We start from the raw sequence: 12,664 nt of genomic DNA on the forward strand, positions 1-12,664 counted from the left end.
TTACCAACCTCCACCATACCTCCCACCTTCACCATATTATCAGCCTCCGCCATATCATCAACCTTCATCACACCACCAAGGAGAAGGAATTTCTTCATCTTATCACCCCCAATCTTTATAGCCTACCTCTCACATCACATCACCTTCATACCATACTACTTCATATCCCTCATCACCCTCATACCAATCCTATTCTCAAGGTTTGGTGTACAACCCAAAAGAAGGACGAATGGGTGGGTACAATTAGAAGGATATGCTTGCACTACCAGATTCCCCAAAGATGACCTCATCAACAGGATCAGAGAATGCATTAGGGGAAGACAGGAGGGTGATCCCACTTCTTTAATTCAGCCCACTATATCTTCAGAGGACAATCTAGAGGTGATTGAAGAGACTACAGAAGATCTTCTCAAAGCAGTAACAGCATTGACCATAAGGGAGCAGATCAAAGAGTACACCTCCCTAATCCACATAGGGAGTGACACAAAAGATGATGAATCAGGTTTGATCCAACTTTGAGCCAGTGATGTCAAATCTAACCCTGTGAAATCTTTCAATCCATACGTTCTGAATACTATGAGCATTTGGATGCAGCAGAATTTGATGATTAAGAGGAATCTGATGGAGAACCAAGTGAAGTGGAATCAGTGAAGAAGAGGATGATGACGACGACGATGAGGACGAGAATGAGGATGAGAATGATGGAGATGTCTCTGATTCTCAAGAGGATGATGAGTATCCAGACTGGGATGACTACCAAGGGCCTTGGTACAATGACAATGATGATGAGTCAGAATACTACTGACCAGATCATCAGACATGTTTCTAAGTCTATGCTATGGTGGTGATGATCTAATAGCTGATCCGAAATGTGGCATCTACCCTTCCCATTGCATGGGAGGAGATGATTCTACATCCAAAAGGTGGCATCTACCCTTCCCATTGCATGGAATAAAAGATGTGCGAAGTGTACTCAAACACATTGAGAATGCAAGAAAGAATAGAAGAAATTTATAACATGCTGGGTGAAGTAACTATCAGTGATCATTACTACCATGAGAAGTTGGATGATCTGGAGGAAATAGGGCCAGATGACATATTCACAGAGGCAGTAGATGCTACATTCCAACAGCTTTCTACTATAGGAAAAAAAGTTACGAGTCGGGGCTATGGATATTTGTGGAGGACGTCGATTCTCACCCCAAGCATGGAGGGAGAATCAGAAGAAGAGGATGATCCCATGGTAGGGATAATCACCATAACAAATAGTGATAATGAAGATTGTTATCCCATAGAGATTATTATAAAGAAACCTATCAATGTGATGGAAACTAGAAGTGGAAGAGACTATAAGGGCAAGGCTCTAGCAGTAGAACAGTCAAGGGCTAATATCTCAATTTGGGGATTATTGATGGCATCCCCCACACACCGTGAAACAGTCTTGAAACCTCTCACCAATGTACATGTGCCGATCTAGATAAATCTAGCACATCTCGCACATATAGTAGGGGCAACATATGCGGTGCAATATTTGATGTTCTTAGATTCAGAGCTTCCCAAAGGAGTCCAGCATAATCAGGCTCTCCACATCACGGTAGAATGTCTTGACAAGGTGGTTCCCTAGGTTCTTGTTGATAATGGGTCCGCTTTGAATGTACTACCCTTGAGATCGAAAAAGAGTATTGGCATCAACTTGGAAGAAATGAGGCCGACTACCCAAACCATATGGGCATATGACAATATCAAGAGGAAGATCCTTGGCATCCTTACCCTTGCCGTAAAGATTCACCCGATGAAGTTTGATATTGATTTCCATGTCATTGATATACCGGTAGCTTTTAACATGCTCTTGGGAAGGCATTGGTTGCGTCATGCAAAGGCAGTGTCCTCTAGTCTCCATCAAAAAATGAAGTTCATTCATGAAGGAAAGGTGATCACAGTAGCCGGAGATCCCGAGATGGTTAACACCTTGGCCAATATTGAAAATGGAGAAGAACAAGATCAAGAAGTTTAACTAAGTGGTTTTGAGCTAGATACAACTTGCGTAGCCATTGCCAAAGAAGTTCCAAAGGATGAAATCCCAGCTAACTATGAACCCATCTAGAGTTCGCAAGTAGCCTAGTTTGGTAGAGAACAAAGGAAAGATTGGTCTCGGGTACACTCCTCCAACCACCAAAGGGCAGAAAGTGTTGAGGATGACTAGGAAGATCTCCGTATCTTACTACCCTACTCTCAATGGGTATTTTGTAAAAGAAGGATAGGTTTTCCCTTTCTACACAAATGTGGAGCCATGGTTTGATAAAATCGCCGCAAAGATGCAACTAGGATTTGAAGTATTTTTCTAAGACGAGTTCTAATGGGTGACTCATGAGGTGGAACAACAAAAAATGCAAGTCAATAAAAGTGATCAAGACGGTTGCATCACCGGGATAGCAGAAATTGCATTGATTGGGATTGGGTCTTCCTCTAGTAACCCTACAATATTGATCCAATCAAAGGAGGCACCAAGTCCTCGAGTCCTCCTGAAAAGAGAAAGGAAAAAGAAGATAAGGCTCACCTGGAGTTTGCCATTTCCCATTGATTTAAAAAACTACATTTTCTCCCTCCTACAAGAACCAAGAGCCCAAGAACTACATGAGTTGAAGCCTCGTCCTTTCAAAGGAAGAAGATCATATGCAAAGCAAAGAAGAGCACAAAGAATGATGGTTTGCATGTACTATGCCCGAACCAACTGCAACGGGAAGGCTCGTGAAGGTGGTCAAAGATGTGACCAAGGCACTGGGATGGCATCCCTCAACAGGCTAAAAAGGATGGACTTTATAAAAAAAGGATTGAGCAGTCTCCACCAATCTTCACCCCTTAGAAAGTTCGGCTTCTGAGAGCATGAGATTGACCAGCTGGTATTCGTGAAGAAGTAGGCACCTATCCAGAAGAACCATTGCGCCACTGAAGAAATAGCATCAACTTTTTTAGAAGGAGAAGAAGGCCCTTTACCACACCTCCTCATCCATCAAGCCATTGAACCGCTCCTGAGCTGGACAAGTATTAGAGAAAACTTCAAGTTTGCTCATGCTATTGAGTCAACTAGCCTAAATACCTCTGGCGAAAGCATCAAGCCTATTATCAAGTCTGTAGTCGAGTCTGTTGTTTATGATTTCATGTCAACCTCCCCTCTTGAGGAGAGTCCAGAGTACTTGTATGTCGAGTCTATTACTCCTTTCATGAATGAAATTTCTGATTTCGAGTATGACTTACCTCCTTTTTCTGATGTTGATCTTAATAAATATCAAGAATCAATAAAACAATGCAAACTATAAAAAAACCTAACCGATCCGTGAGGATACTCGGGTTATCAATTTAGGAACCGACCAACGCCTTCGAGAGGTAAAAATTGGCACTACCCTTGATGATGAAGAAGCAGAACAGATGATTAGTCTTCTGAAGGAATTCACCAAGGTCTTTGCTTGGTCTTATGAGGATATGCCTGGTATCGACCTCAACATCGTGCAGCAGCGATTGTCGACTTACCCTGGGGTAAAATCGGTAAAGCAGAAGCTTCGATGAATGTGTCTAGAATGGAGTGAAAAGTTCAGAGAAGATATTGTGAAGCAGTGGAACACAGGGTTTCTACAAGTGGTGAGATACCCCTAATGGTTGGCCAACATTGTACCAGTACTGAAGAAAGATGGCAAGGTACGAATGTGCATGGACTTCTGAGATCTTAACAAAGTGAGCCCTAAAGATGACTTCCCATTACCTAACATTGATGTATTGGTGGATAACATGGTGGGGCACGCTTTGTTATCATTTATGGATGGATTCTCGGGATACAACCAAATAAGCATGCACCCAGAAGATCGTGAGAAGATAACCTTCATCACTCCATAGGGAACCTATTGTTACAAAGTGATGCCTTTTGGACTGAAGAACGCCAAGGCAACTTATCAGAGAGCAGCTATGGCCATATTGCATGACATGATGAACAAAGATGTGGAAGTCTATGTAGATGACATAATAGTAAAGTCAAAAGATTGGCAGGGGCATATTCCTGGGCTAAGGCGATTCTTTGAAGTTGAACCATCAGAACTGTGTATTTGGGGTAACAACAGGAAAATTGTTAGGTTTCTTGGTGAGCGAAAGAGGCATTGAAGTCGACCCTATCAAGATCAAGGCAATTCAAGAAATGCCCACACCTCAAACTTAGAAGCAAATATGAGGATTTTTGGGTCACATCCAGTATATTAGCAGATTCATAGCTCAGTTGACTACAATCTGTGAACTAATTTTCAAGCTGCTGAAGAAGGATCAGCCCACTGAATGGAATGACCAATGCCAACAAGCTTTTAAAAAAATCAAAGGATACCTCATAAACCCACCAGTATTGACACCGCCGGTGGAAGGAGAACCACTTCTCTTATACTTATTCGTGGGAGAATATTCTATGGGCTCTTTGCTAGTATAGAAGGAGACGAAAGAAGGGGCAAAGCATGCCATATACTACTTTAGTAAGAAATTCCTGGAATATGAGACACGGTACACATCTTTGGAAAGAACTTGTACTACATTGATTTGGGCAACGAGAACATTACGACAGTACATGGTTTCCTATCTAGTGCACTTGATCTCAAGGATGGATCCCATCAAATACCTCTTCGAGAAACCAGCACTAACAGGAAGGATAGCCCATTGGTTGCTTTTGCTATCAGAGTTTGACATCACCTATGTTACTCAGAAATCTATCATGGGGTAGGCCATAGCCGATCATTTGGCTACCCACCCCACAGAAGATAGAAGATCCTTGGATGATGCCTTTCCCGATGAAGGAATCATCGCAATAGAGAAAGAAGACACAATTAATGAATGGCAGTTATTCTTTGATGGAGTAGCCAATCAGAAGGGATGTGGTGCGGGAATATTGTTGGTCACTCCTGACGGCTTTTATTTGCCTTCATCATTCCGCCTTAATTTACCTTGTACCAACAATATTTTTGAATATGAAGCTTATGCTTTGGGGATTAAAACTGCTTTGACTATTGGAGTGAAAAGGAATAAGGTTTATAGTGATTCATCCATCGTTATTTGCCAAACACAGGGAAAGTTGAAAACTAGAGATGAAAAGTTAAAGCCATATCAAGAACATCTGGAAGAAGTGGTTGAACACTTTGAGAAGATCTCGTTTGAATACTTCCAGAGAGATAACAACAGGTTTGCTAATGCCCTTACGACCTTGGCTTCCATGGTAGAATGCAACCCTATGGCTAGGGTTCGGCCATTCTTGGTGGAATAAAGAAGCAGGCCCATTTATCAGAATTCAGTGAACTCTCTCACTGTGGATGGTCGGTCTTGGTTCGCTCACATAGTAGATTTTATCAGGGAAAGGAAGTACCCAGTTGAAGCAACTAATAGAGAAAAGAAGTTTCTGAGAAGATATTCCACCCAATTTATTCTTCTAGAGGATCTGTTATACAAGAGATCCTATGATGGAATAGAGTTATTGTGTGTGGATGAGGAACAAGCTACAACCATTATGGAGGAAACCCGAAATGCCTTTCTGGATATTCTTCAATGTCCCGGCTATTCACGGAACGTGAGAAGCAGATGAATAATCATCCGCTTCAAGAAGAAATTGAAGAATTTCTTTAGAATCCTACAAGATCAATTCATTCTTTTTTCTCTAGCGGATATCTGGGTTCGAATCCTACTAAGAGGTCCACTAGTGATCATAAATTGTTGAAGAAAGAACAAGATGTTTCTTTTGTCCCTTCCAGGCGATCGAAAATAAAGAAATGGTTGATATATTCAAGATAATTACGTATTTACAAAATACCGTCTTTATTCATCCTATTTCATCAGATCCGGGATGTGATATGGTTCCGAAGGATGAATCAGATATTGATAGTTCCAATAAGATTTCATTTTTGAACAAAAATTCATCAAGGTCTTTGTGGACCCCACATGAATGCCAAGATGTTATCTAAGAAGATCATTAGGTTGAGATATTACTGGAACCCCATGGAAGCAGATTGCGTGGACTTTGTCAAAAAATGCCACAAGTGTCAGATATTTGCTAACATCATACATATCCGCCAATAGAGTTGCATTCGCTCAGTTCACCTTGGCCATTCTCCATTTGGGGCATCGACATCATTGGGAAGATCAACCTAAAAGCATCCAATAGTCACAAGTTCATCTTGGTAGCCATTGATTATTTCACCAAGTGTGTAGAAGCTCAGTCCTATGTGGTCCTCACGTCTGCTAAGGTAGCCGAATTCATTCAAGAAAACATCATTAGTCAGTATGGAGTACCTCAAGAATTAATATCAAATCAGGGATCCCATTTCTGGGGTAAGACCGACAAAATCTGCACAAAGTTCATTATCAGAAGGCATCGTTCTACCACGTACAGGACGCAGACCAATAGGACAGTAGAAGCAGCCAACAAAAACATCAAAGTCATCCTGCAGAAAATGGCAGAAACACACAAGGATTGGGTTGATAAGTAACCCCTTGCCTTATGAACATACCGGACTTCTGTACGATCCTCGACAAGGGCAATATGGGGTTGAGGCAGTTCTACCTGTGGAAATCCTGGTACCATCCCTAAGGGTGCTTCTTGGTAGTCAACTACCTGAAGGAGAGTGGGTGAAGGCCAGACATGACGAGCTCAACTTTCTCAATGAAAGGCGCATGAAAGCCATGGATAATCTGAAAAAATATCAACTAAGAATGGTCAGGGCCTTTAACAAGAATATGAAGCCCTGCCACATAGAGGAGGGCGAACTTGTTCTTTGAGAATAAAGAGCCCAAATTCATGACCCAAGAGGAAAATTTAGGCCCAACTAGAGTGGCCCATTCACCATCAAAGAGATTTTACTAAGCAAAGCTGTGAAACTCATAAACCACAACAGCGAAGAAATACCCGGACTGGTCAACATGGATCAACTCAAGAAATATTATGTCTGAAAGGGTGAAGAGCCTGAACTACGTCAAACCTGATTCCTTTCGAGGGATATGTAGGCAATTTGACATGTGCAAATGCGGTCTCAACCATCTAAAGGCAATAAATTGGTTCCTCAATTAATAATCGAAGTATCTTAAAAGATCATCATAGTTTGTGTCCCCCAAGAATTACCATTTGGCATGAAAGGCTATTAGTTATATGTCATCCGCCCTATGATCCATCAATTCTTATCCGGGATTCTATCCCCCAAGAATCGCCATTGGTATGTAAGGCCATTAGGTATCTGGCATTCACCTATGGTTCGTCAACTCTTATCCAGGAATCCATCCCCTAAAAGAAATCACCACCCGGCACCAATTTATTCCCCAAGTAAAAAAAAAAAAAACAAAAAAGCTTGATGCAACAGTGGTAGACGCTTGTTTGAGTTATTAGCTCATGAGTAATGCTTTAATAAATCATCATATCTCTTTTGTTTATGATGGTTTCAGGAAAAGTTATGAGCTCATTAGATAAGACGTTGAGGAAATGGACCTTAGACATGAACATGCGGGAGCCAGGATTGCTGGAATCTATAAATGTGTCATTTCTCGATCAGATCGGGTGTGTGAAATTACATCACCAATTACTCTGGCAGGTGCCTCAACACTGGGATGCTAACCTACATGTATTTCAGTTTGGATTAGTGGAGATATGCCCAACTCTCGAAGAATTCTGGGTTTGTATGTTATCTCCACCCAAAGGCAGGTTGTTCCAACCATCTTTGAAGAAAGATTCTTCAGAGGAAATTCAAGACTTCTTTGGATGGAAAGAAGAGGAAGTGAAGCAATTTGTCAGGTACGGGAAGATTGAAATTTTGAAAGTGGCCTAGATCTTCATCCAATATCTACCAATGGAGGAATCCATCAACAGAGATCACAAGATGCTTATTTACTTTGCATGATAGCTCACTATGTTCTCCAAACTCCTGGGCATGGTGCACTTCCCGTTCTGATTGAGGTGGTAAAAGAGTTGAAGAAGGAAGGTGGCATCAGCCCTACTGTTCTTGCAAAAACACTCAAGGGATTCAATGACATGAGCCATGGCCATAGATTCGGACTAGATCATTATCAAGGGAGTCCTACTATTTTTCAGATTTGGCTCCTCAAGAAGCTGAAGTTAACCAAGCCATTAAAAGAAGGCCCACTGGAAGCTCTTTGCTACTAGGATAAGAGGGAAGTTCTGGAATTCAACCTTATCACTGATTGAGAGAAGTACTTGCAGGAAAGGACTATGCAAGATATTGCATAGAGATGCCTAGGAAGGCCACAAGAAGATTTTCTGATTAAGACCCTTGGCTACAATTATGTCAAGTTGATGGGATTGACTCGCACGTTTGCCAATGTCTATCGACTGACAATATGGGCTCGAGGTGATGGACCCTGAAGAGTTGGTGAACTTTCACCCACCTCAAGAGTTGTCTCCCCACCTTGTTACTCACCTATCCTATCTGTGGTAGGAAAATTGTTCACCTTTCCATGTAATTCACTTGGTAATAGAATGAGGAAGTATTTGGATTTTTGGTGTTATCCCGATTATTCTAATTATGACTTGATTATGCCTAAACATTGCAAACCATGAACAAAAAAAAAAACAAAACAAAAAGAAAAGTTTCTCTTTGTGTCAAAGATAGATTTTCATTCATAAGATGCCAAAATAAAAGGGGGAGAGAAAAAGAAAAAGAAAAAAATATACATGTGTTTACACTTGCAGGAACTACAGGAATAGGTCCCTAAGGAGTAAAGTCATCATCTGAACCATACTCTGAATCACCCCCATGGATTACCGGGGAACCCGCAGATGCTAGTCCAGTCTACTCTAGCCTCTGTGTCATACCTTGAATCAGTGCATCCTACTGTGCAATTTCCTGCTCATAGGAATTGACTTGGCTCTCCAAGGCGGCAATCCTTCCATCCTAAGGAATATAGGAAAGGATCAAGAAGAAGAATAATGAAAGAAGATGGGCAAAAAGAAAAAAGGGAAAAGTATGAAATACCTTGGCAACCATCGCCTCACACAAGCCATAATGCGTCCTCCTGATCTCAGACCTCCGGAGACACCTGAGAAAGAGCATATCAGCCAAAGGAAGTCAAGAGTCAATTGAAGAATGATCAGATACTCACATAGTCATAAGGAATGGGCAACCCAAGGGAAGCATCTACATCTGTTCTCCTCTCTAAAAGATGAGGGAGACTGGGGTTGGCCACATTGGGATAGCATCAAGCAGGGAAGCCACGGAAGGAGATGTTAGCAACTCTAAGAGACCTACTTGCACTAGTAGGGGGTCCAACTTGTGAAGGATCAACAACACTGAAGTGTGATTGAATAGAAGAAGGGCCTACACATCGTGTTCTCCCATAAAAGAACATTAGTTAAGACCAAAACAAGAAAGAATTTGAAGGAAATACTCAAGAAAGGGCAATAAACCACAGGACCGTCAAGGACCAAGAGGGGTGCATACTGTCTCCTCCTCCAGGAAGACTCTATAGTCCCTATCTCGGTCAAGAAATGATTCATCCCATACTCCATCGGACAAAATCTCAATCTTGTAGGCAGGGAGGATCTCTGGGCAATGCATGGTGGGTGGAGGAAGACGGGGAGAGAAGCGTGACTCAATATCAGACCACTGGGGTACGACTCTCTCTCCCATGTACCACACATGGCCCCATATGCCTCGGAATAGGACCCGATTCTCGGATAAGCATCTAGCCAAGACAACTTCGTCAGAGTCTGGAAATATGAGAGACTGGAACGGCCTCCAAGTGACCTATAAATCCAAGGAAAAGTAAGTATAGCACAAGATAAAAGGAATTTTAGTGTGAAATGTGGCATACCTCAGTGAGATCGTTCAAAAGAGAACGAACAGTGGTCCCTGGAGGATGGCACTGAGCCCTAAGCACCTGATTGTCTCCCCACCTTATGGCTATGGGGAAGAAAAATTCCTGAGGATCCCTTAGTCTGGGAGGTATAATCTCCACGTGCTCAAAGCACCAAGGCTGTTTTAAGAGATTAAAGTATGGAAATGCAATCCCAATGAATGAAAGGAAATAGATACAAGAAGGAAAATTACCTGGAGGATGAAGCCCACTCCCTTGAGACCTCGGTCTCCATATGACAACAGGTCTAGGGTTTGCAAGAGGTATACATATGTGGCCCCACCCCAGTCCCAAGAATCTACCTCCTCAAGATCCTGGATCACAGAAGAAGAACACTAGGCGAATGTCTACTCCCCCTCAGAGATCACTAAAAAGACACTGACCCACAGCAAATAGCAAGAAAGAATAGGCCACCTATGCCATGTTGCCGGGGTTAACCCATAGGCCGATTCTCCACCACCATTCACTAATCTGCCTTAGACGGATATGTGTCTAATCAGCCGCAATGGTAAGGTCTGTTAAGTCTGCAAACTCCCTGACAGATGAAGTCTCAGGACGGGTCATGGCTCTACCCCCAAATGGAATGCCTGTCAAGGCATAGAAGCATAGAGGCGTGATGGTGATCTCACCAACAGGAAGATGAAATGAGTGAGTACTCGGCCACCACCGCTCCATCAAGGCCCCCACTAGTGCAAGCTTGAACTTTCGGGTCTCTATAAGGGCTAACCGGCACAGGCATGATGCATCAACCATCTCCTTCACTCTACGGGGAAGTATCTTATACCACGACCGAACCATGTTCAGATGGCTATACAGGGCCAAGGTAGGTGGTTCCCTCCCTTCATGCTAATGGAAAAAAAAGAATATAAAAAAAAAAACAACATAAGAAAAAGAACAAAACAAGAATAAAAGATGATTAAAATAATAAATGAAATGTAAAGACTTACCCAAGAACCCCATACAAAGTTGCAGATATAGTTTCGGGTTTTGTGAAGAGTCTGTCTGGAGTACCAATCGGCCAAGCGCTCATCCCTTTGAGAAGAATTACTGCAACCCTCCAGCTGAATTTCTCCACAAGTTTTTCTCTTTCTTCTTTCAGCCATATTTTCCAAAATCATAAAAAGCCCTAAAAAGTTTCTCAATTTGCACAAAAGCCCACAAGAATGTCAAATTCTCTAAATAACTCCTCCCTCAAGAACAATGAAGATCTTCAAGAACAAGTTGAAGAACTTCAAGAAAAACCTGAAGATCTTTGGAAAAATTTTGAAGAAACCCGAGAAAATACAAAATGGCGGATCTTAGAGAAGATTCCAAAAACCCGAACCCACTCAACCACGAATCGTTCCCCACTCAGAAAAGTTAAAATGAGGAATAAACAAAGGAGGGCGGGACCATTTTATGGGTAAAAAATTCATTTTCCCAAAAAAAAAATTGAGATTCCAATCCCAGGTGCAAATCAAAGTTTCTTACTATCAAATACCAAATTCAAAATTAGTTTGGTGGTAGTTGCAAATTATGTCACATGGGAAGTAAAAATTCAAAGGGAAGGTAAAAATTCATGTGGTAGTTGGAAATTCAAATTCACATAAGAACGGAAAGTAAAAATAAAAAAGAAGGTAAAGCTCACATTCATGTGGTAGGTGAAAATTATTCACATGAAAATGGAAAGTGAAAATCAAAAGGAAGGTAAAATTCAAATTCATGTGGTAGGTGGAAATTATAGCACATGAAAAAGAGGAAAGTAAAGGTCAAATTTTATTAGAGAGAGAGAGAGAGAGAGAGAACTCCAAATTAATTCCTAACGGTTATGTTTGGTTGCAAGGGGAATTAAAGGGAAGGAAGTGAAATTTTCATACTTAAAAATGAAATATATGTAATCATTACCCCATGTGACTATATTATTACTTCAAATCATTTCATATTTGGTTATAAAATTTCACTTTACTTTACATCCAAAACCCTTTGCTATAATATGTAAAATAAAAATTACATGTAAAATGTATCATTACAAAATATGGTTAAAAAAGTCAAGTAGTTCATATAATCACATTAAATCACATGGGATAATGATTATAAACATTCATTTTTTAAGTATGAGAATTTCACTTCCCTTCCCTTTAAATTCCCCTTGCAAGCAAACTGAGCCAACATACATTTCATCCGAAATTGACCTCTGTCTTTCCTGATTTATGTGGGTTGTTCGGTATTATACATGGTTTCAAAAACTGGGAGCCCAATCAGTAAACCGACCATGACTGATCTCAATTCTAGCCAATTTGATACAACTGATTTATGCCAAGGAATCCTAGAATCAGTGAATTTTTAGATATGAAGCATGATTCTAGGGTTCATGAGATTGATTCCATCTGATTTCGAGAGGGACCGCTACAATCCCTGATTCCTTGTTTTGAAACAGTAGTCTTATATGAGCCCTCAAACCCCCCCCCCCACCTCCGCCACCAAAAAAAAAAAAAAAAATTGTTCACATCTCTTGTTATCAACGCCGTTGACAGGATCCCAAGAAGCGCACCTCCGAACTGGCCTACAATCAAAAACTCAAGATGCTAATCAATTTTGAAGAGACGGAAGATCGAGCTTCAACATCACTTTGAAGAGTTCACAGTTCATCTGAATTGAATCTCCATAGATACATTTCATCTGGTAGAGAAGAAGCATTCAGGGACTTACAGACTCTCATAACTACAATGTGGATCGAAGGTTTTGGTCTCGTGTTGCCATTTGTCATTTCAGTTTTTCTTTTTGATAGGTAGGACCCAAGGAGAGTTGAACT

The sequence above is a fragment of the Macadamia integrifolia genome, unplaced genomic scaffold (genome assembly GCF_013358625.1).
Source record: "Macadamia integrifolia cultivar HAES 741 unplaced genomic scaffold, SCU_Mint_v3 scaffold458, whole genome shotgun sequence".
Taxonomy (NCBI): domain Eukaryota; kingdom Viridiplantae; phylum Streptophyta; class Magnoliopsida; order Proteales; family Proteaceae; genus Macadamia; species Macadamia integrifolia.